This window comes from Serinus canaria, chromosome 2, assembly GCF_022539315.1.
Source record: "Serinus canaria isolate serCan28SL12 chromosome 2, serCan2020, whole genome shotgun sequence".
In the NCBI taxonomy this organism is placed as follows: Eukaryota; Metazoa; Chordata; class Aves; order Passeriformes; family Fringillidae; genus Serinus; species Serinus canaria.
Window position 1 is genome coordinate 38624200 of NC_066315.1, and position 19967 is coordinate 38644166.

The 19967-nt window shown below is 39.0% G+C and overlaps 1 protein-coding gene across 4 annotated transcripts in view; it reads right to left on the bottom strand.

Annotated features, from left to right (window-relative positions):
- THRB (thyroid hormone receptor beta) overlaps positions 1–19967 on the bottom strand; it is a 154890-nt gene that overhangs the window by 115210 nt on the left and 19713 nt on the right. For 3 of the 4 annotated variants that reach the window (XM_050971657.1, XM_050971658.1, XM_050971659.1), the window contains exon 2: positions 9251–9280. The exons of the other annotated variant lie outside the window; for it this stretch is intronic. The gene's annotated coding sequence lies outside the window, so the exon portion shown is untranslated. The remainder of the gene's footprint in view (positions 1–9250; positions 9281–19967) is intronic. 4 annotated transcript variants of the gene reach the window in all.

Below are 19967 nucleotides of genomic sequence, written 5' to 3' on the forward strand. Positions count from 1 at the left end.
GGCTAGGAAACAAAGATAAGTAATTCTGTTTTGAAAAATATTGGAAATAGCGTGCTTAGCAGGGAAATGTGACTGACTGGCTCAGCATTCAACTACTTACCACACATTTACATCAAGGAAAAGCATTTTTTCCCACCAGTAGAAGAATTTAATTACATGGAGTACAGGGGAAAGAAAAGAAAATCCATGGTGAAAGTCCTCTTTCACTGCTTTAGTCAAAGTGGTTATCTTAGAACAAGTCAGCTGGACAAACCAAAAATACAAAAATAAGATTAAAGATAGTGTATCTTCACCTAGCAATCGGTAACTATGTGTTCCAGCCAGAGAAAACACTGGGAAAGCTACTGGAGGAGTTTTCCTTTGGCTCAGGGAACAGATGAGCAAGAGTTCTCCTAAGGCATTACTTACAAAGCCAAAAGTTGTTAAATTCAGTGGCGGCTAAAGCAAGTTACAACACAGTCTGCTCCAGACTGTGTGGACAGAGCCAAGCTGCAGTACAACAACATTAAGGGGAAAAAGGGAGCAAGCAGAGAAAACATACCTTATGGTTTTATCCCAAGCCTGAATCAGATTCATGGAGCTCTCTCAAGCAAGTCAGAATATGGATGCAGAAAAGGTTTTCTGCTTCAAGAGTGCTCAGAAACAAGGGCTCAGAAACTGGTATTTTCTAGTCTTTATTCAACCAATTTTTCAGCTCCCAAATAAGACAGACACTTTCTTTGGGAGACAATGCCACTTGTTGTTGTTGAGGAAGACTTTTTCAGTCCCATAAATCACATCTTTCCTGTCATACATTCTTTCTCAATTAATAAAACTTTTTCTCTATGTCACTTTACCATCCCATCAAACACTTTGATCAAACCATGCTTACAGAACTGCTTTCTCTACGCCCCATTCCTGTGTGAAATCTCTCACTTCATCTGTCCTTCCACATTTCTCCACGTCCATGGTTAATTTTCCTTTATTTTCTCAGAATTTCAGTTAAACCACATAAAATGGTGAATAAAGACTAGAGGGAACTTTACAAAGCACTGAAGTGAAAAACAGGCTGGAATTCTGGATTTAGGACTGTTTTCTGGTCAGCTGTGCAATTCTAGCTCATTACATAAGAATGAGTGTAAAATCATTCTGCAGCTTCAAATAACTCCTATTTGTGTAATTTCCACTCCATTTAAGAATTAGTTGGAGCAACTGTAGTGGTAATTTAAGGAAGGCAGAAGAAGTTAAGAGGATCTAAAAGGTTTTGATGCAATGACTGCAATATCATCAGAACCAGGATTGAGGAACCTGGTTAGGATTCTTTTGTGTGAGGGTGGTGGGGCACTGGAAGAGGTGGCCCAGAGAAGCTATGGGTGTCCAAACCCTGGAAGGGTTCAAGGCCAGGTTGGATGGGGCCATGAGCCACCCAGTTAAGTGGAAGGTGTCCATATCTTAGGCAGGGGGGTTGGAACTAGATAACCTCTAAGGTCCCTTCCAACTCAACTCATTCTAGGATTTTATGATCCTATAAGAACAAGAAATTACTTTTTTCTCTTCTGTTATTATTTTATGTTCCTTTAATTATTTTATTTCACGGAAGCAAGGAATAATAAAATTTAAACATACTTATGAATGCTAGTACATTTTTACAGGAGTCTCATGTTTAACCTCTGTCTCTTTCCACATGGGAAAGCTGCAACTACAACCAAGTTTTGGAAAACAAAGTACATCAAATCCTCCCACACAGAGCTGGAACACACCAAGGTCAGCCTGTCATTTTCCTACTGAAGACAGAACTTGCAGAAAGAAGTGAGCACTCCCTGTCATTTTCACTTTGCTTTTGCTGCCAGCAAAACAGGAGCTCCTCCTATAAATGTAAGTATTTTCCAATCAATTTGTTTTCAGAAATGGAATTTCAGGCCGGAAAAAGCACAACATCCTGTACCTCAAGAAAATCAGAGCTGGTGAACACCTGCACTGTGGCTACTTACCTGGAAATCTTGATGGGTTTGTACTATCACTGTATTTTAAAGCAGCTCTACACTGAAAATTTTACCATCCTCTATGTCTTATCATTTTACAAACCCACTCTGTATCTGAAAACTTAAGGCTCTTTGAATCAGCCCCAATCAGAGGGTGAGACTAATAATGTCTATGGTTAACATCTTAATATAAAGGAAATCATATTCACTGCACACGTATTGTGCATTTTCTACAAATATTCTTTTGTTCTACAAAGTGAACCCCTGAATAAAGAGCCCAGTAGGTGACATTAGATCGAGGAATTAGAAACTAACCAGTAAGTGCAGCTCTGTGGAGTCACTAGACTGTTCCCTTCAGTCACTGAGTTGGGCTGGCATGGTTGAGGCGGCTTTGTGACTGTAAACAAAGCATTTCAGGCTGCCTTTCTTTATTTTTTTTATTCTTTTTTCAATGTAATTGTAACTGATCTAGTTCACCATACAACAAACCAATCAAACACAGATTCTTCTTGGGTTCTTTTCCATTTCTGGGGGTAGGGGCTTTTTAAATTTGAGATAAAATGTTCTGTGTCAGGAACAAAATCAGCCATCAGTCCTGGCAGGTTGGACCTAAAATCCATTTTAAAAATTTCTAGGATATACATGCATTTTACTTTGAACTTCCTGCTAGATTCCATTTACTTGAGTAAAAAGTTAGAGCTTCTCTGCCTGCCCGAAGAAACCAAAAATATTAGTGCCAATTAAATATTTATTTTGTAGCAACATGAAATCTATCATGCTATAAAAAATTGTTTTGAATTATACCTCTTGAGCAAGACGGCAACTTACAGCTTTCCTTTTTACTAAGCTAAACATTCCAAAAAAAAAAAATACAGCTGGTCCAAGAAAACTCTGTTTTGCTTTGGCAAAGCATCAGACAGCACCTTCTGGTTTGCCAACACAGGCAGAATCTTATCTAACTGTGGGATGTGCTTGGATTTACTACCTATTAGCAAAACTCTTAAGAATCAGTGAAAGGTTCCAGCCCCTTTTGCGTATTCTCAGTCAAATCTCATTAACTTCATGCTCTCAGTTTGCACACAAAATTATGGCAGTCCTTTCCCACCTCTTAGGGAAAAATTAATAGGAGAGTGTTAAATCTCGTGTTACAAGGACTTCATTACTTTTACAATCTATGCTAAATAATTAAATGCACTCGTCAAATAACTGATTAGAGAAGATTTTGCCTTGGTGTATGTTTTTACTGTCTGTTTACCTCAGTTGACAAAATATAATCATTCACAGGGTCTCCTGCATAGCAACTGAAACCTTAAACTTGGAGAAGAGAAGAGCTGTGGGACAATTTGACATAGGATGAGATTAAAGAAAGAGAACTGGATTAAAGCTACAGATGGGGAGACTGAAACAATAGAACCAAAGCTTCCTCTGAGGATGGTGCTGAATGAGAATGATCTAGAAGCAAATCTAGCTAATACCATCTAGATCTCTAGCAGCCTCTAGACAGGCTTTTGACTCTTAAAGTGAGCAAAAAGGCAGAGAATACATATTGCTTAGAGAGACTAGGACTAATATTATTCAGCCAACATTGACTTTTCCAATCTTTTTTTCCTTTCTTTTTTTATCCATGTGTTCACAGTAATATACTGGGGCAGGTGGGGAGGCTTTGACGAGTGCTATCAGCAGGGTGCAGCCATCTGAAATATTCTGTAGTTAACCCATCTGTTCTGCAGAAGTAGGATCCCTCAGGTCTGAAATAGGGGGCTATGTGCAAATGGGCAAAGGTTAAACAATTAGATAAGCAACCTGCACCTCCACCATATCTATAAGGCAAGGCCATTTCTGCAATGTCAAAGATGAAGAGAATTTCTGACACAGTGCACCTTGTCCTACCTGCCTCTCTTCTCCACAGGCAATCTCTGGAGCCCATTCCATCCAGTAAGATGACCCACACAGTCAAATGAAGCAGATGTAGTCAAATGAGCAGCTGTCTCTCCTGCTGATGGGAATTAATCTGTTTGGCCACCCTGGCAAATTTTCAGATGCACTTTTCTAAAGGTTACTCAAAACCAAAAATTGTACAGCTGCAAATCCCTTCTGGTAGCAGCCAGACATATGCTGCACCAGCCTGCTGCTACCAGAGCCTCACCCAGTCTCCCAGGCCTGCAGCACACGGCAGGATCTGCTGCCCTGAACATCACTGTGATGTTCAAGTTGGACTCTGTCAATGAGCACATACACGCAATCTGCTAATTTTTAAATGCACTGGTCACCAAAAGCCACATTTCCATTAAGTGGGAGAGAACATTCCTGATGCTCCCGCTCTCTCACGGCAGCAGAATTTCCCTGAATCGACACTTTTGGAGAATTCTGTAACAGTGAGCACAGCATGTTTGATTCTCATCTGAGCAGACATTGCAAGCACAGGGTTAAGCACCAGGTGCTTCTTTACACTCACTTGTGCTCCAACCTAGCATGTGGATTTAAAAAATTTAAAAACCAGTATATTTCTCTCTTGGAAGAGAGCAGCAAGGTACCCTGGCAAAATCATGGATTCTTTATGGGGGTTATTAAGTAAATAAAGTGCAGGAAACAAGACTGAATAGCTTTCAAATGCAGTAAAACTGAGCTTTTAAAGAAAGTGCAGTTCTTAGATACAAACAATGAATTTGGGACTAGCATTGTACTGGAGATGCGCCAAAGGAACTCCCCAGACCTCAACACAACTGCTCTTTTCTGTCATCTGGAATGCTTTTACAGCATTAATTGCCTGAACAGAAAGAAATGCCAAGGAAACCCTCAGTGATAACCAAAGTCAATTTTGCTGGCTTGTGTGCCACTGTCCAGTAGAGGCACTTCTTCTGTGGTAGAAAAGACTGTTTTCCTTTGCACTAAATGACTTAGCCATGAGCTTTCACATGGAAGGAAATAGCAGCAATATGATGTCTCAAATGCCTTACTAATGGAGAGGGCAATTTTCTTCCATGGCACTGCCTTCTCCATTCCTTTTCAAAACTGAAGTATCCATTAAGAGTGACTCACTGGTTGAAAAAACATGTGAAAAAGAGACATCCTGAAGTTTGTTTTTAAATACTCTCCACAGTCAGTATTATGGCTATCAGGAATTTGTAAAAACCATGGGCATGTAACATACTTTCAGGAGACATGGTGCAGAAGAAACCTCAGGCTAAAAAATCACAACTATTATTGCATGGCAACCAAGCAAACAAGTTTGATTCCTGACTAACCAAAGTCTTCTCTCCTTTCACCACAGCCATGAATCCCTAACCCTACCAGCAAGGGTTATTAACCTTTTTTTATCTTTTTCCAGCATCTTGTCCTCTTTCCTGGCTGTCCAGGAAAGCAGGTGGTGCCTCCACATGGAGGGACACAAACTTACTAACCTAAACCACCTTCCTTGGGTTTATCAAACACAATGGTATCTCTCTTCTCTACTTTCATTCTACTATTGTTTTAGTCCAATATTTTTTCCAATTCAGGTCTAGGCTGCCATGTGTAAACCATAAGTACATGCTCATGGGAGAGAGAGCAGTAGGGATGGTCAGGTACCAAGTGCAAACCACCTGCTGTCAGGCTTGGTACTCTGGGGAAAAAAAAAAAAAACAAACTTCTAATATTCCTGGGCTCACTCTTGAATTTACCCTGGATAATTTTACAGAAAAGCTTTTCCATAGATCTTTCTACAGAGCCAGAATTCCATGAAAACTTTCCTGAGTAAGTTTTTATCCCCACATACGGCCAGGAGAACTCTTAGCTGTTCTTCCTGTCATGCTGCTGTGGAATTACACTAAACATTCCTGTAACAAAAGCTATGCAAGCTAAGTACAGTAGGGTGACATAATTCTGAGCTCAAGTTGATGGATTTTTCCATTTGCAAGATTTTGCACAGTAATTCCTGATTAATTCTGAATGTTGAAATTAATGAGCTTATCAAAGTAACAAGGAGCCAGGGCTATTCTTGTTCACCACAGTGTTTTTTATTTCTTCTAGTATAAAATTACTTTTTGATATATTTTAATCTCTTTTCTATTAAAAGGATCTGCTGCCTCTTACCCAGTAAGACAAGAATACACTTCCCTGTAGCTTTAGAGAATTAAAAGATAAGTGTCCTCCACTCTCACTACTCCATGTATGTCCCAGAGCATACATACAAGTTACTGCTTTTTCAATTTTGGGGAAAGCAGATTTTTTTACCCTAGGAATTCTACATAATCTGCTAAAAATGTCCCCTGCCCTTTCTACTCATAGGGATATTAAGATTCTGTGTTATAGACAATGGAATTATGCTCATTGAGCAACTGAAGAAAATTCTGAACTCTTTCAGGACTTTACTTGTATCACAGAAGGGATTCAATAAGCTTTATAGAATAATTATTATTTTTCACTGAATGCAATAAAAAATGCAAACCACTACATAAATCAGGTAAAACATTAGAAGATGATGCAGAAGGATGGGTTTATGGGCTGATCAGACAGAGCAGGAACTGGCTCAGTATTGGTGCACAGGGCTGAAGCACACAACGTACAAGCTCAGCAGCGCTGAGTACCCACCACGGCGTCTCTGCAAGGATCTGCTCAAAGACTTTTCAACCTTTCACCACTGAAACAAGAGTGACCTGCTCCACCTCAGATTTTGGAAATTCTGTGGCAGCCTGTACCACATAAGAGCCTTTGTTGGTGGAGATGTGGATTTAAAAGGCCTGGAGGAACTCTTATGGTAATCTGGTCTGACTTCCTGCCTGGCACAGCCTGTAATACCTCATGCAGCTATTTCTTTACAAAGCACAAGAACTTGTAACTCTACTAGAAGATATTTCAGAAGCAGATCTAATCTTGATTTAATTACTCCAAGAGATCTACCACATTCCTTTCTAAGCGTTTCCAGTGGTTAATTACACCCACGGTATCGTAATTCCAACGTGAACTCCTCTTCCTTATCTTGCCATGTTTTTGTCTGTTGCAGCCCTATCCCATCTCCCTGTACTGATATTTTTAGATACTAACCACATCACATCTTAAAATTCTCTTACCTGAGATAAATAGTTTGCCTGCTTGGCAAACCAAAACAGGGATTCCTGAGTCAATTGCACAGCATCTGCAGTGCTGTATTAGAGACAGCTTTTGACTAGAGACTAAAATAGAAAACTCAATTCAAATGCAAGGGGAAGGCACCAAACATCTTTAACAAGCTTTTCCAGCTTCTGCAGCACCCATTTGTGTGATCTGGAAATTTGGGACGAACAGTACTGTGACCTGCATAGCTTCATTTCCAGCCTAACTGATAAATTCTAGCTCAGACTGGATCAGTAGTTACTGAACACTACAGTTAACTTAGAAAGAAAAAGATGGCTGATGGCAGGTGGCTTTCTACTGCCCATATGTCAAATCACATAAAAATGACCTGGTACTTCTGCAGGCACTGCCAAGGCAGAAATCCAGGAGTGAGCAATGTATACCTTAAAATGCTTCCAGCTGTGACTTGGGTAAACAAAATAAGTAAATTTCCACTACTGCTGTCATGCTATATTGCTTAGGCAGATTACTTAGGGATTTGTGTTACTGTAGCGTTCAGAGGCTCCACATAAGGCTCCCTTGTGTTAGGTGATCACCTACAGACCCAGCAAGTTTAATTCATTTCTGCAAAGTTTGCCCAGTGCTTGTATGGCTGAATCCTGGTAAAGAGACAGAAGGAGGACTTGTGTTCTTCCTGGATCACGGATGCTGATGAGATCAGTGTACAAAGACTGCTCAGAACCAGAATTTCTACTGGCATTTACTAAATCCCTGCACTACCCATGTGGTTCTCAACACATTATAAAGTTCCTTAGCTTCATTAGCCCTGTTTCAGAAGGGTTTACAATCCTTCTCACTGACTGGGTGAAAACCAGCAGCATCTTGCTGTCTCAGAGATGTATTACATAAGCACACACCTTGGTAGCTGCAAATAGATGCACATACTCTCCATGTACCAATGCAAAGTAAGAATTGCAAAGATAGTCTGCTATTAACACGAGCATTTGTTATGACACCTCATTACTTTTTCACAACACTACTGTTTTTTTCATTAATTCTTCACATTTCTACTCACTTGTGGTTTCTAGCAGTTTATATTTTGCACAGCTTAAATGCCTTTTTTTTTTTTAAGCCTCCCTCTTCCCTATTCCAAGAATGCCCCTCTGCAAACCAGGAACACAGTTTATGCAGACATATCAACTTTTACTGATGTTAACAGCTTTTAAAAAAATTTCTTATGAACACTCTTCCATTTGGAAGTCATTTGACTTGAAATAGGTGTATGCAACCCAGCTAACAACTCTGCAAAATTTTACTTTAACCACTGATGCAAAAAACCAAAGCAGGTGAATACGGGAGGAAAAGAAAACAATAACCAACAACACTTCCCTTCCTTGGAATCCTGAGAATGACTATTATAACTGAAATATTAATTGTGACAGAAAAGTAATTATGTTATTTTTGTAATGCTCTGAACAGGTTCATACCTCAGCTGCCTGTCAGAACAACTTGCTATTGTACACCTGGCTTTGTTATTCGACAGCAGTGCTTCATTTTCTAGGTGACACACCACATGAATGTCAGCATCCTCACTAGCAATGGAAGAGATGGAAAAAAAAACCCACTTTTTTAACATCCATTGCAGTTGGTAGTGTATTGAAAGACCTTCTTCTGCCTTTTGCCCATCCAGCAGATGACAGGAAGTCCATTTACAGAATGCAGCTGAACTATGTTATATACAAGGGGAAATATTCACTCCTAGAAGAGTTCATCCCTCCTTTATTTATTGAACTACATAATTCATAAACTCCCACCACCACATCTCAAAAACCAAAAATCTGTGACCAAGCTACTTATTTTATCAGCACATTCTCTAATGTTTCATTTTAAAACTGGAAGAAAATCAATATTTTCACTGACTGTGTAGTGAAAACTACAGCACCTGCTGACAAATAATTAACTGTAAATTCCTTACAAGTAAAAAGAAGTTTCCAAATCTATGAAGGCATCTTATATTGATTAAAGACCAAATAGTGCTTCAGTAACAATTACAACAAAGTTAAAAGTTGTTAGACTCATTCTGCAATACTGTACTCTTTCTTTTTTGTGCTTTGACATACTGGCCCAAACTGGGATCTCCTAGTGAAATGCTGAAATCTACTGGTCCAGGATCTAGATTAAAATGCTGAGTATATTAGTTAAAATCATCTCAAATTAACTTGAATATCTTACTAAACTGGAATAAAAAAAAATCTTACCTTATTAGAGCTTCATTTTCTGTTCTTTCACTGAAAAGAGTAAAGAAATGTGTATTAAAGATCCATTTGGTAAAAAGAACCTTCTGAAGTAACTATTTTAGTTTCACTTCAATTAACACCAAAACTAAAAGGTTCTTTTTACAAAACTATAGTAAGTCTCTGTTATTTTGCAGGGTTAATCATTCTCAACACTCTGGAGTGGAGGCCTTTATTTATTTGCCGTCTTAATTAGCTGTTCTGAACAAACATTTCAAATGCTTTGGAAATATCAATACAAACAACTGATCTCGTCAATTCACCACCTAAACTACAGGCTGATTAGACACATTCAGTCAGTTTATTTTCACTTCAAGCTCTATCTCATGAACAGCACTTGTGTTTGTGTTGCCATTATTTTTATTGGACATCTGGTATTTTCTATTATAGGATGGGTTTTCATTGCATATGCCCATTTAAAGAGTTTCTTAGCCTGGAAGGTTTTTTTAGAAGTAGCTATTTTCTGCTCCAACCCCACACAGGTAGGGTCAGTGGCAGTTTAGAAGAATGAAAGCATCAAGTCATTTCAATAAATACCTACTTCAACTCAGCTGCTCTGTATGACAGACACATTTGTCAACAATTTACCAACACACATCACAAAATCACAAAACAAAAAGAGCTGTAAGAGTATTCTGGGAAAGTTCAGGCATAACTCAGAACAATCAATGAATGATGAGGCATGCAAAAATATTCATTAACCTTTTATGTCTTCATTAGTTCTTTTCAGTCCTTTACAACCAGGGAGAACTATCTGCAAGGATCTATCTGCATTATAACTGGGAATTGGATTCTGGTAACTCTGAAGTAAATGGGTATTTTTTTGTCACCAATGGATGCAAGAATAAAATCACATTTTTTCCTATTTCATTTTCTAAATTAGCATAATATACAGCATGAAATAGAAAACAAAAAGCCAAGTCTAATAAAATATGACAATTATTAGCAGTATTTGTTGAAAAGCAGAGAAAATCATGCTGAGTCACAGGCAAAACATCTCAACCTCTAGCACTTTTTGTACACTTCATTAGCCATCAGTCAGTATGGTTAGAGATTTACAGATGAAGAGAAAACAAGGAGAGACCTTGTTCATCCTTGCCAAGGACAAATTCGAAGCTTGGCCTCAATGCATGCAATCAATGCAATGCTGAAGAGATGAATTCTTTGCTCTACAGTGAAAATACTGTGATTTGGGGGACAGCAGGGTTCAGAGTCTTCTAGGAATGAATCTGTCAGTCTGAAGGAAATAAAGCTTAAGAGATTAGTAGAAGTGCCTCTTCACTTCATTTACATTATGTTCATCTGATATTTTTAAGAGACCTAGAAAATGAGACTATTTCACATGTAGAACAGGTAAACTTAAAGAGAGACATTCCTGGTGTGCAGTAAATCATTGGATTAACCATCCATTTTGAGAAAAGCCATGAGATCCCATTTTTATGAGTCAGCTCATGAGAGCTGACATGTACAAAGTCTGATTTCCCAAAACAGAGTACCTGCACATGCTTACCTTTAAAGGAAGAAGAATAACTATAAGGTCACTTAATTACTTAGTCAAACATAAAATCCTCATAGGTTTAATTTTTCTACAGCTCCCCCTGATAATCAGCTATTAAAAAAATGCATAGTACCAGATTAGTTCACATTTACCTGTCTGGTTACAGGTGTGGATCACCCACAAAAGGTAATTTAAGAAAGATTTTGCACGCAGAAATCAAGGGACAGAACCAGTAAGTATTTTATCACTGGATGCTATGCAGGGTTTCAATAGGATTGAGTGGGATTTATTACAGCACGAGCCAAATCCTCCTTACTTTTCTCATGCAAAACACCCATTGAAGCTAGCCAGAGTGCAACTGAGGACATCTTGCATCCCTGATTCTCTATTACTCACCTGTCACATTACTACTGCGCTCCACAGCACCAAGTTTCTGGGAACAGAATGTTTCTTTCTGGGAAGGGATAGGAGTACCTGACAGGCTAGCCTGTTTTAAATATAAAGCAGGTACAGAAGCAAGTCTGAAGAAGACTAAAAGTCCTCTTGGACTTGTGACAAGATCCACAGTTTTAAAGAAAAGTATTTCTATGCTAGAAACACTCACAGTGCAAGCTGCTTTGAAGCATATTTAACGCATCCTACATAATTTTAAAAGAAGAATGAAAGCTTACTTTGGCAGGGTTTATGACTCCCAGAAAAAAAGAAATCCAAAAAAACAAAAAACCACCCTAGCATGCTTCAAAAACCAATTTGCATAAGTTTTCCTTATTTGATGTAGCTGTTGATAACAGGACAAGCTATAATGAGGGCCATGAGCACCTCCTACCACAGGTTCTCACAAGCCCTGCTGCCTGTCCTGCCCAATGGTCTCAGTAGACATTTGTTCAAGAGGACCAATTACTATCTCCATCAGGTAGCAGGAAGCTTCTAGCCTCAGAAGATCTGGCTTTTATCCAAGTGGAGATAACCTCCCCTCCAGGGTGCCCAAAACAACGCCAGATAAGTGAGGTTCAAGCATTCAGTGGTCCCTGCAGAAGACTTACCAGGTTTCCTGCCTTATCTGCCTTGGACACCTTGGCAAAGAATTTAAAATTAAAATATGTCTCCTGTTAACTGCTTGCACTGCCTTCAAGCTTAATGCCTACTGCTTAGATGGAGGGGGAGAGGGCTACAGGGAAAAAAAAAAGTAAAAAAGTGAGGACATTTACATTGCAATATTCAGATGTGTCATCTTGCTAAGCATATGCCTCTTTACAGTAAAAGCTATACTTGTTGCCAGTCACCAAATGTGTTAACTTTGGACAGACTCAAGGAGGATTCTACCAGACTGCCTCAAAGGCACATCAGTACCATTAAGTTAAACTAAGTAGACAACTGTCCACACTCAGCGACAAGAGGCTCTGTAAATTCATTAGGGTATTTAAAATTATCCTTTCAATCCTGGTACCAAAAATGAAAAAATTTAAAAAAGAGAAAAAAATTGTAAATATTTTTTCAAGTTCCATCTTTTTCAGAACAACTTCTGAACCTTCTCAGTTTTATAAATACTATAATTAACACTAAAAAAAAAGACTGATAGAGATTGTTAAAACAATGTTCTTTGCTACTGAAACTGTTCGTGATTTTTCTTAAGGAAGATTCACCACTGACTTGTTGAACCACTGGAAACCAATATGCTAAAATGATCAGACAGCAGAATAGATGTAATGAAAATTTCCTACTTTAAAATACAGAAAATTCCTGACTGCGTGGAGTTGTACAAGTAAAAATGTCCCTTTTTGATTCAGTCATTATTTCACCTTTTTTGTTATATGCTGTTTAGCAGAAACTGGAAAAATGAAGATAACTTGTCATTAACTAAAATATGGCTTTGATCCCAAAAAGGAATACACACAATTGGCTAAAGCAACTTATTTCCATATGATCCAACACTTATCCAGCACACAGTAGGAGAATAGACATCCAAGTGCTCTTCATAAAATTTAGACACAAAGTGCATATTCTGGCTAAGTCTTAGAACAGATATCAGATTAGGGATGAGAGCAGTACTTTTCTTCTTATACTTTTCTTCTTATCCATCAAATCCTATTCATCCTATTAAAACTTACTTTCAAGCTACTCACACCATCAGAGACATCTTCATTTAGAAAAAAAACCAAAGTTACCAAAAGATAACATCTATTCAGTCCTCCAGACTGATTCACCCCAGAATTTATTTCAGTTTACTTTTTTAGTCCCTGCAGGATGCTCTGGTATTCAGAAGTGCACAAAGAGACTGATTGAACAAACTAACTACAATTTCCTTTTTCACAAAAGATCCCAGAAAGCCACCCAGGCCTGGAAAAGCCAGAGAGCTCTCATTCCATCAGAGCCAAGGAATGAAAAAGAAAGGAGTGGGGGATGAGCAATCTTGACCAGGAGATAAATTCATTCTTAAAGCTGCTCCAGTAAGTCTGGCTTTCAGTTCTTCTGTTTAGCAGCTCCCAGTCAGAATTAAAAGCATGACAGTGGAGGTGGAATAAAAAAGAACAAAAACATAGGGGAAAGAAAAGGACAGCAGGGAAAAATCTCGCTGACCTCCCTCAGCAAAGCTCTTCCTTAAGATGCAAGGAACTCTGCTGGCACAGAAAGTTAATTTAATTCTTCCTGCCCCACCAGTCTTGACTCAAGGCCATTTGATTTCACAGTTCCAGTATCTGCAGTAGTTAACAAGTCATGCCATGCACTCTGCAGAGTGAAAAGCCATGACTGCAGCATGCCAAAGTCTAATCTGTGACAGGCATTCCCAGTTCTGGAACTCCACACAGCACGCCTTGGATTGCTTGGCACTGCGAGGCACCAAGTGTGCCCAGCCTGAACTCTGGGACATAGGGATGCATCCTGAGAATGTTCACCACCAATGCACTGCTCACCACAATCAGCATGCAGGTATAGGCTCTCTGCAGGATAAAAGGGCAGAAGAAAGCCTGTGTTTAGGTTGGACAGCAAGAACAAGATCATAGCTGGGAGGCAGAAAACTCATAAAATAGCTCCACTTAAAGCATACATACAGATTAAAAATTAACCACTGCTTCCAAAAAACTGCATGTAACCCCACCCACAGCTATACCTGCCTATGCAGGGACTGCCAAATGCAACTGGACTATGTGCTCTGCTGCCCCACCAGCATGACCAGCCAAGAGCCACCATCTCACATCTGTCCTGCTCCCCAAAAAAGTGCCCAAGAAAGAGTCACCATTTATTATTGCTCTTGACGACTGGCTGTCATAGCAATCAAGGACTTCAGTGATTTTTTTTGAAGCTAGTTATCCTCCTAGGTATAAGAAGTCTTAAACATTAGCCAGGTAGCTTGACCCAACTGTTTAGACATAGAATAGTGTGGAAACACAAATAACCACTGCTACTGCTGTATGTTTGTTCAGACTATACTAAAGAGCTCAAAGCTGCTTTACAGAAAATGTTACAAAAATGCTGTCCAGAAGCTATTATCCTCTCCAGTAAATGATGAGTCCACAGACAGTAATGTGCAGACAGCAGTCCTGTTTTGCCAACATTTCCATTACAACTCTCTGCTTTAATGAAGAATTAACAAGATTAAATACACTTTGGCTAGTAGACCTTCAAGTTCTCTTACAGTACATTGTATTTACATTAGAAATGTTAATGTCACAATTCTTCTTGACTTTGAAAAGTACAATGATAAATTAATTTATCATTGAAATAAAAACTGTACCAAAAATAATTGTTTAAAATCCTCAAACTTATTCTACTACTCTTTACAGAAAATGTACATTGCTCATGCCATTAAAAAGAAAAGCTAATGCATTTTTGTAAGGTAAGAATTAATTGAACTTAAGAGAACTAAGCAGATCCCAGAAAAGGGCAGCTATTTTCTCTGTACATAACATAATCAATGCCCTAAATCCAGTTATATTCTTCCTCTGAAAGGTATTTAAGGATGTCATCTCCATAGGGCCTGGCCCAGTGCCACAGAAAGCACAACGATGCACACTGTAGCTGATGAGAAACCCTGCATTCCACTTAGGCCTGAAAACCTTGTGTAGGACCAAAGACTCAAGCGTGAAAAGCATCAGGATGTTGAAAATAAGCCTTCACACATATTTTTTAATTATTAAACTTAAAAACTTTAAAAAACCAACCAGCTAATAGTCAAATCTAAGGGGAACCTTCAAGACTTACATGCAATGCATGCTGATGGTGAGATGGGAAGTTTTGGGAGCTCAGGGGTATTCATTCCACGTGTCTTTAACCATATACTGCAACTATCAGTGAAGGTTACCACTTCTGAGATTGATGGTACAAACAGCACCCTGGAATCATCTCCCCTCCCCTGCCAACTTACTGAAGAGGAACCCAGGGAGCAGATAAGCTGAGACAGCCAAAGCAAGGTTTCTTCAGCCTTTCAATCATCCTTAGACCCAGACTGCTTTACACCAGATGCCTGATTTTAATCATTGTCCATATGTCTGAGTAAGCATAAAGAATACACTGCAGAGACAAGACTTGGACCTTCATGCTTTTTCTCAAAAAGCCCATACTTTTCTGATTGTAATCACCCCACTGACAAGTGAATGATTATGATTTTCTCAATTGTCCCAGGTTTATCTTCCATGAGAGGGCCGAATTTAATAAGCTAGTATCTTGAAGGACAAATGTTCATAAGTATTGCTGCATAATATCCCCAGCCAGTAAAGTCCATTATTGAGTCCTAGAATAAAACATGACAGACTTTGTTATGTTATCTTTCCCAAGGTGTCACTACCAACCCAACACATCTTAGAACTTAATAAAGCCTGGCAGCCTCCAACTCGTGATACATCCAGAACACGTAATTTTTTTTTCCCTGCACTGCTTTTTCTAATAACTGGTGCTGTTCTGCTCTTTTTGGGATGGTGGATGACAACCATCCCACCTGCACACTGGAATGCAGCTGTCAGGGTAATTCCATCCAAAATTAGGGCAAGTTCCATGAAAGAAAATGTTTAATACACACATTTAATGGCAGAAAAATATGGTGAACTGGTCTGTAGCACGCTAACTGCTTTGAATTTAGAATCTTTTTTTTTGTTACATTTCTTTCTTCTGCTTTTTCCTACCTGTATGGCATGTGCCCTGTACAGCATGAGTCCCAGTAAATTGTCCCAATGCAGTTCAGAACTGTGGCACAGACTGCATGATCTGAGCAAGAAATGGCCTCAAGCTCTGCATACTGCATATTGAGAGATATGAACGGTACCCAAAGAATAAATAAAATGGAAACCTGACATTTGGAAGTCAGTGAAAGCAAGCCTAAAGAGAAGAGTTATTTCTTCTTGTTTATGGGACTCCACAAAGATTTGAAGGTGTATTGTACAACAGTGTTGTATAATGATCAGGCCCACAATTCTGCTGGGAAGTATTTTTCAAATGGCAGTTTTGGTTGCCAATATAAGAAATACACAATGAAACACCAACAGGTATTTCTAAAAAAGGGCTTTGGAAAATGTCTCCCTGTGCCCAGCATATAGAGCAAATATAAATCTTCACTTAAAGTGAGTTGTATTTCATTACTATCTGCAGCTGCCTAATTTCTCTTCATCTTCTGTGGAGAGGCAGTGGAGATCATTGTTAGTGACCATTACATCATTTGTCAGTGATATCCAACTATGAACAAATTCAAAATCTTGTTGAATCAAGGTTTTCTGGCTAAGCTAAGAGGATAAAAGCCTTAAGAAAATATATTTGCTTTATTTTCTGGAGCTAAGGTCAAGTATGCTGAAGTTTCAGGGTTTTTTTTGAAAGGTGAAATAGAGCTAAACTCCAATTAAGAGACAAACTGACTGAATAAGATATTTGTTTAGCAGCAATGTAGTAATGTACCAAACCCAATTCACTGGAACTGCCTTTTGTGTTTATTTCTACCAAAGAAAAACAGAACAAAAAGAAATCTATCAAGGTATTCAGTTTCAAAACTGGATTAATGAACAGTGAAAACTTCTGAATGCACAACTAGCAGACAAGGGGAAAGTGGTACTTCCCTCACTTTGGATGCTCCATAAAAAACGCTTCATTTACACTTCTGTATTTTTGGAAAGATGGTGGTATTTGCTTGTTTCTGCCACTATATCACAGATAATACTCAGCTGCTGGGTTTATGAGGTACTTGCAATTGTAACTCAACAGCAAATCCTTTGTTATAAAGAGAGAACAAATAATGGGGATTTACAAAGCTGTAATTATTCTGAGAGGGTTTATGCGCAAGGATGTATTAAAAGAAATAGTATAGGCAAAATAACTTTTTTTAAAAGAAACCCTCTGAGCATTATCACTGCTTATAATAAGGGCTCTTTTACCATAAAAGGGATTTTAAATGCATGCCATGCTAAAGGATGCCCACAGACTCTGCCAAGCTCCCCTACACAGGCTGTAGCTGGTAGCATACACCTGTTTTAGGGTTAGCAAATGATGATGAAGAAGCAGAGCAAACCCTGAGCCCGAAACAAACCCCACTAAAGGCAGGTGATGCACTCCAGCAAGCAGCCACAGCACGTCAGCTGCTGCAAGCCTTGGCAGCGAATGGGGAGCGGAGCCCAGAGGTGGAGCATGCCGTGCCCAAAGGTGGAGCATGCCGTGCCCAGCAGGCACGAGCAGAACCACGGAGCCAGGAACCCAGCCCGGCTGCAGACCAGGCTCCTGCAGGGACACCAGCACGAGGGACAACACACCTGAGAAGTAACACACCACCAAGGACAAAAACCATATTCTTGCCTTTGCACTGGTCCATCTGGCCATGAAAGGCGCTTGGACACAGGGGAGCAGGATGCTCTAAGCCATGGGAGATGCAGCCAGTGTTTTGGATGTCCTGTTTCACCAGCAGCTTCCCAAGGACAGGTGTTCCCAGTGCACCAGAGACCTGTGGCTGGTGGCACAGCATTCCCCAGGGGACCCACTCCAGCTACAGCTGTGCCCTGGGGATGCTTTGAAGCTGGCTGCCAGCCAGCTTGTCCCAACAGTAAGAAAACACAAAAGCAAAAACGACTTCAAGCATCCCACTGTGCGAATTAAAGCTGATGTTAGTTTTAACTTCAATATATTCCATGAGCAGAATGTAGCTGAGAAGTTATTTTACTATATGATGCACATTTTTTTTATTTAGTAATGGTCACCACAGTTCCTACTCTTGTTAAGTCACAATGATTTCTACATCTCCTCAAATGGAGCTGGGAATCAAAAAGTCAAAATATTTTGTATAAATTTATTCTGAGATCACTTTGACCTTACTAGCTTATTGGTAAACTAAAATGGGAGAATCTGACATTTATTCAAGAAAATACAGTAAATAAAATCGTAATTACTTTCCCAAACCTCTTCCCTAATATCAGTGATTAATTTTCCTAGTTTAGATTTTTTAAGTAACTGATTATTTGTATCAGTAACATGCAATTCTAATTTTTTAAGGTTACACCTGAACACATTGGAACAGTTGCTAGTGCAATGTATGACCAAAAAAATTTCACTACTTTATTATTAATTGCTTTTATGGAGACAGGCATTAATTAGGTGGTCAAGGGAATTCCAGGGAATTAATTAGATGGTCAAGGGAATAAAAAAGACGCCAGTTGCACTAGTAATATGTTTCCCAATTATAACCTTTTCTTTAAAATATACTAATTACAATATTTTGACTTTTGGCATGGATCCCTGAACCAGTCAGGGCTGCAGGAAGGCAGTGGGACAGGAATGCACAGGGAGAAATGAAGTGGTAGGAGGCACTTGGAGCAGAGCCAAGGCACAAGGGGGCTGAGTGGTCCCAATTTGACTGGAGGGAAGAAATGGGCAGCATCACTTCTACTATCCTTCCACAGCAGCATCGTGGTGGTGGTGACAGGAGGTGCCCAAAGCCTGCTGCAGAGGAGAGGGACAGGAAAATAGGGGACAGAGGCAGAGGTTCATAGTCTTCCAGCCTGATCCCACTGATGCATGATTCCATGTCCATGAGCAATATTAAGACACAAAACATTCTACTTTCTCCTTTTTCCATTTCATTCAGAAAATGTTTTTATAAATGTTTACTTTCTTGTTCAAAAGGAAAGCATTCAAGAACTGTTTGAACAATGCTTTCAGGCACATGGTGTGATTCTTGGAGCTGCCCTGTACAGGGCAAGGAGTTGCACTCCATGACCCTTGCCCAACTCCATGGTCCCTTCCAGTCAGGATATTCTGTGATTCTATGACAAAGCAAGTAAATTTAAGTAAAATTTAAGTAAAATGTAAGCTAAGCTACAGTGGATTAGAAACCCACATTTTCAATTTTCCAAACCAGAAGAGCTTTTGCTACATATAATATTTCAACTTTGGTGTTTGACCCTGAAATGAAAACAAAAAACAATCTGTGATTTTTGTATTTGGGAACAGCCATATGGACTATGCAATGGAAAAGCTCTATAATTTATCTGAATCATTATTTTATTTTGTTCTCTCATGGTTGCAATTGTTCATTGTAATTAGATCCAGCCACAACAACTCATTGTGCAAAAGGCATACTCTGTTTTAATCAAAATCTTGGACGGCATTTTGGATGGCATCTTTAAAAACTTGGACAGAACACTCTGTGGTTTCCTCGCCGATAAAGAATCAAAATTATTAACTATGAACACATCTTCCACTGGATGCAAACACTTACTATCAGATTATTTGATGAACAGCTTCTTGTTTCATGGAACTATTTTAGATTTCCTTCTGTTTTGTACCTGCTTTCTTCATCCAGAACAGTAATGAACTGAAAACCTGAGCCATAGGATACATCCATGGTGAACTCTTAAATAATTTTTTAATTTCCCTTTTATGCTGTGCTGAAAATGATGCTGTAAACACAAAATATGACTGTGACAGTCTCATCTCTCTGAAATCAGATAATTTTATCTATAATGTTCAAATTATTTTCCCAATTGTTTTAGCAGTAAAGAGAAATGGCCAGTGTTTGGGAATGAAACACACCAACAAGCTCATGCTTATGGACTGTTTTCATAGATGTATTTTGAAGACAATGTACTGACTCAGATTATCCTCACAGGTAGTTCTTGGTAACAAAAATCTGAACAATGTTTCCTTGGCAGAAATAAACACAGCACTCCACTTTTACCTATCAATGTATAAATTGTCATTCAATGAAACTTTTGATTT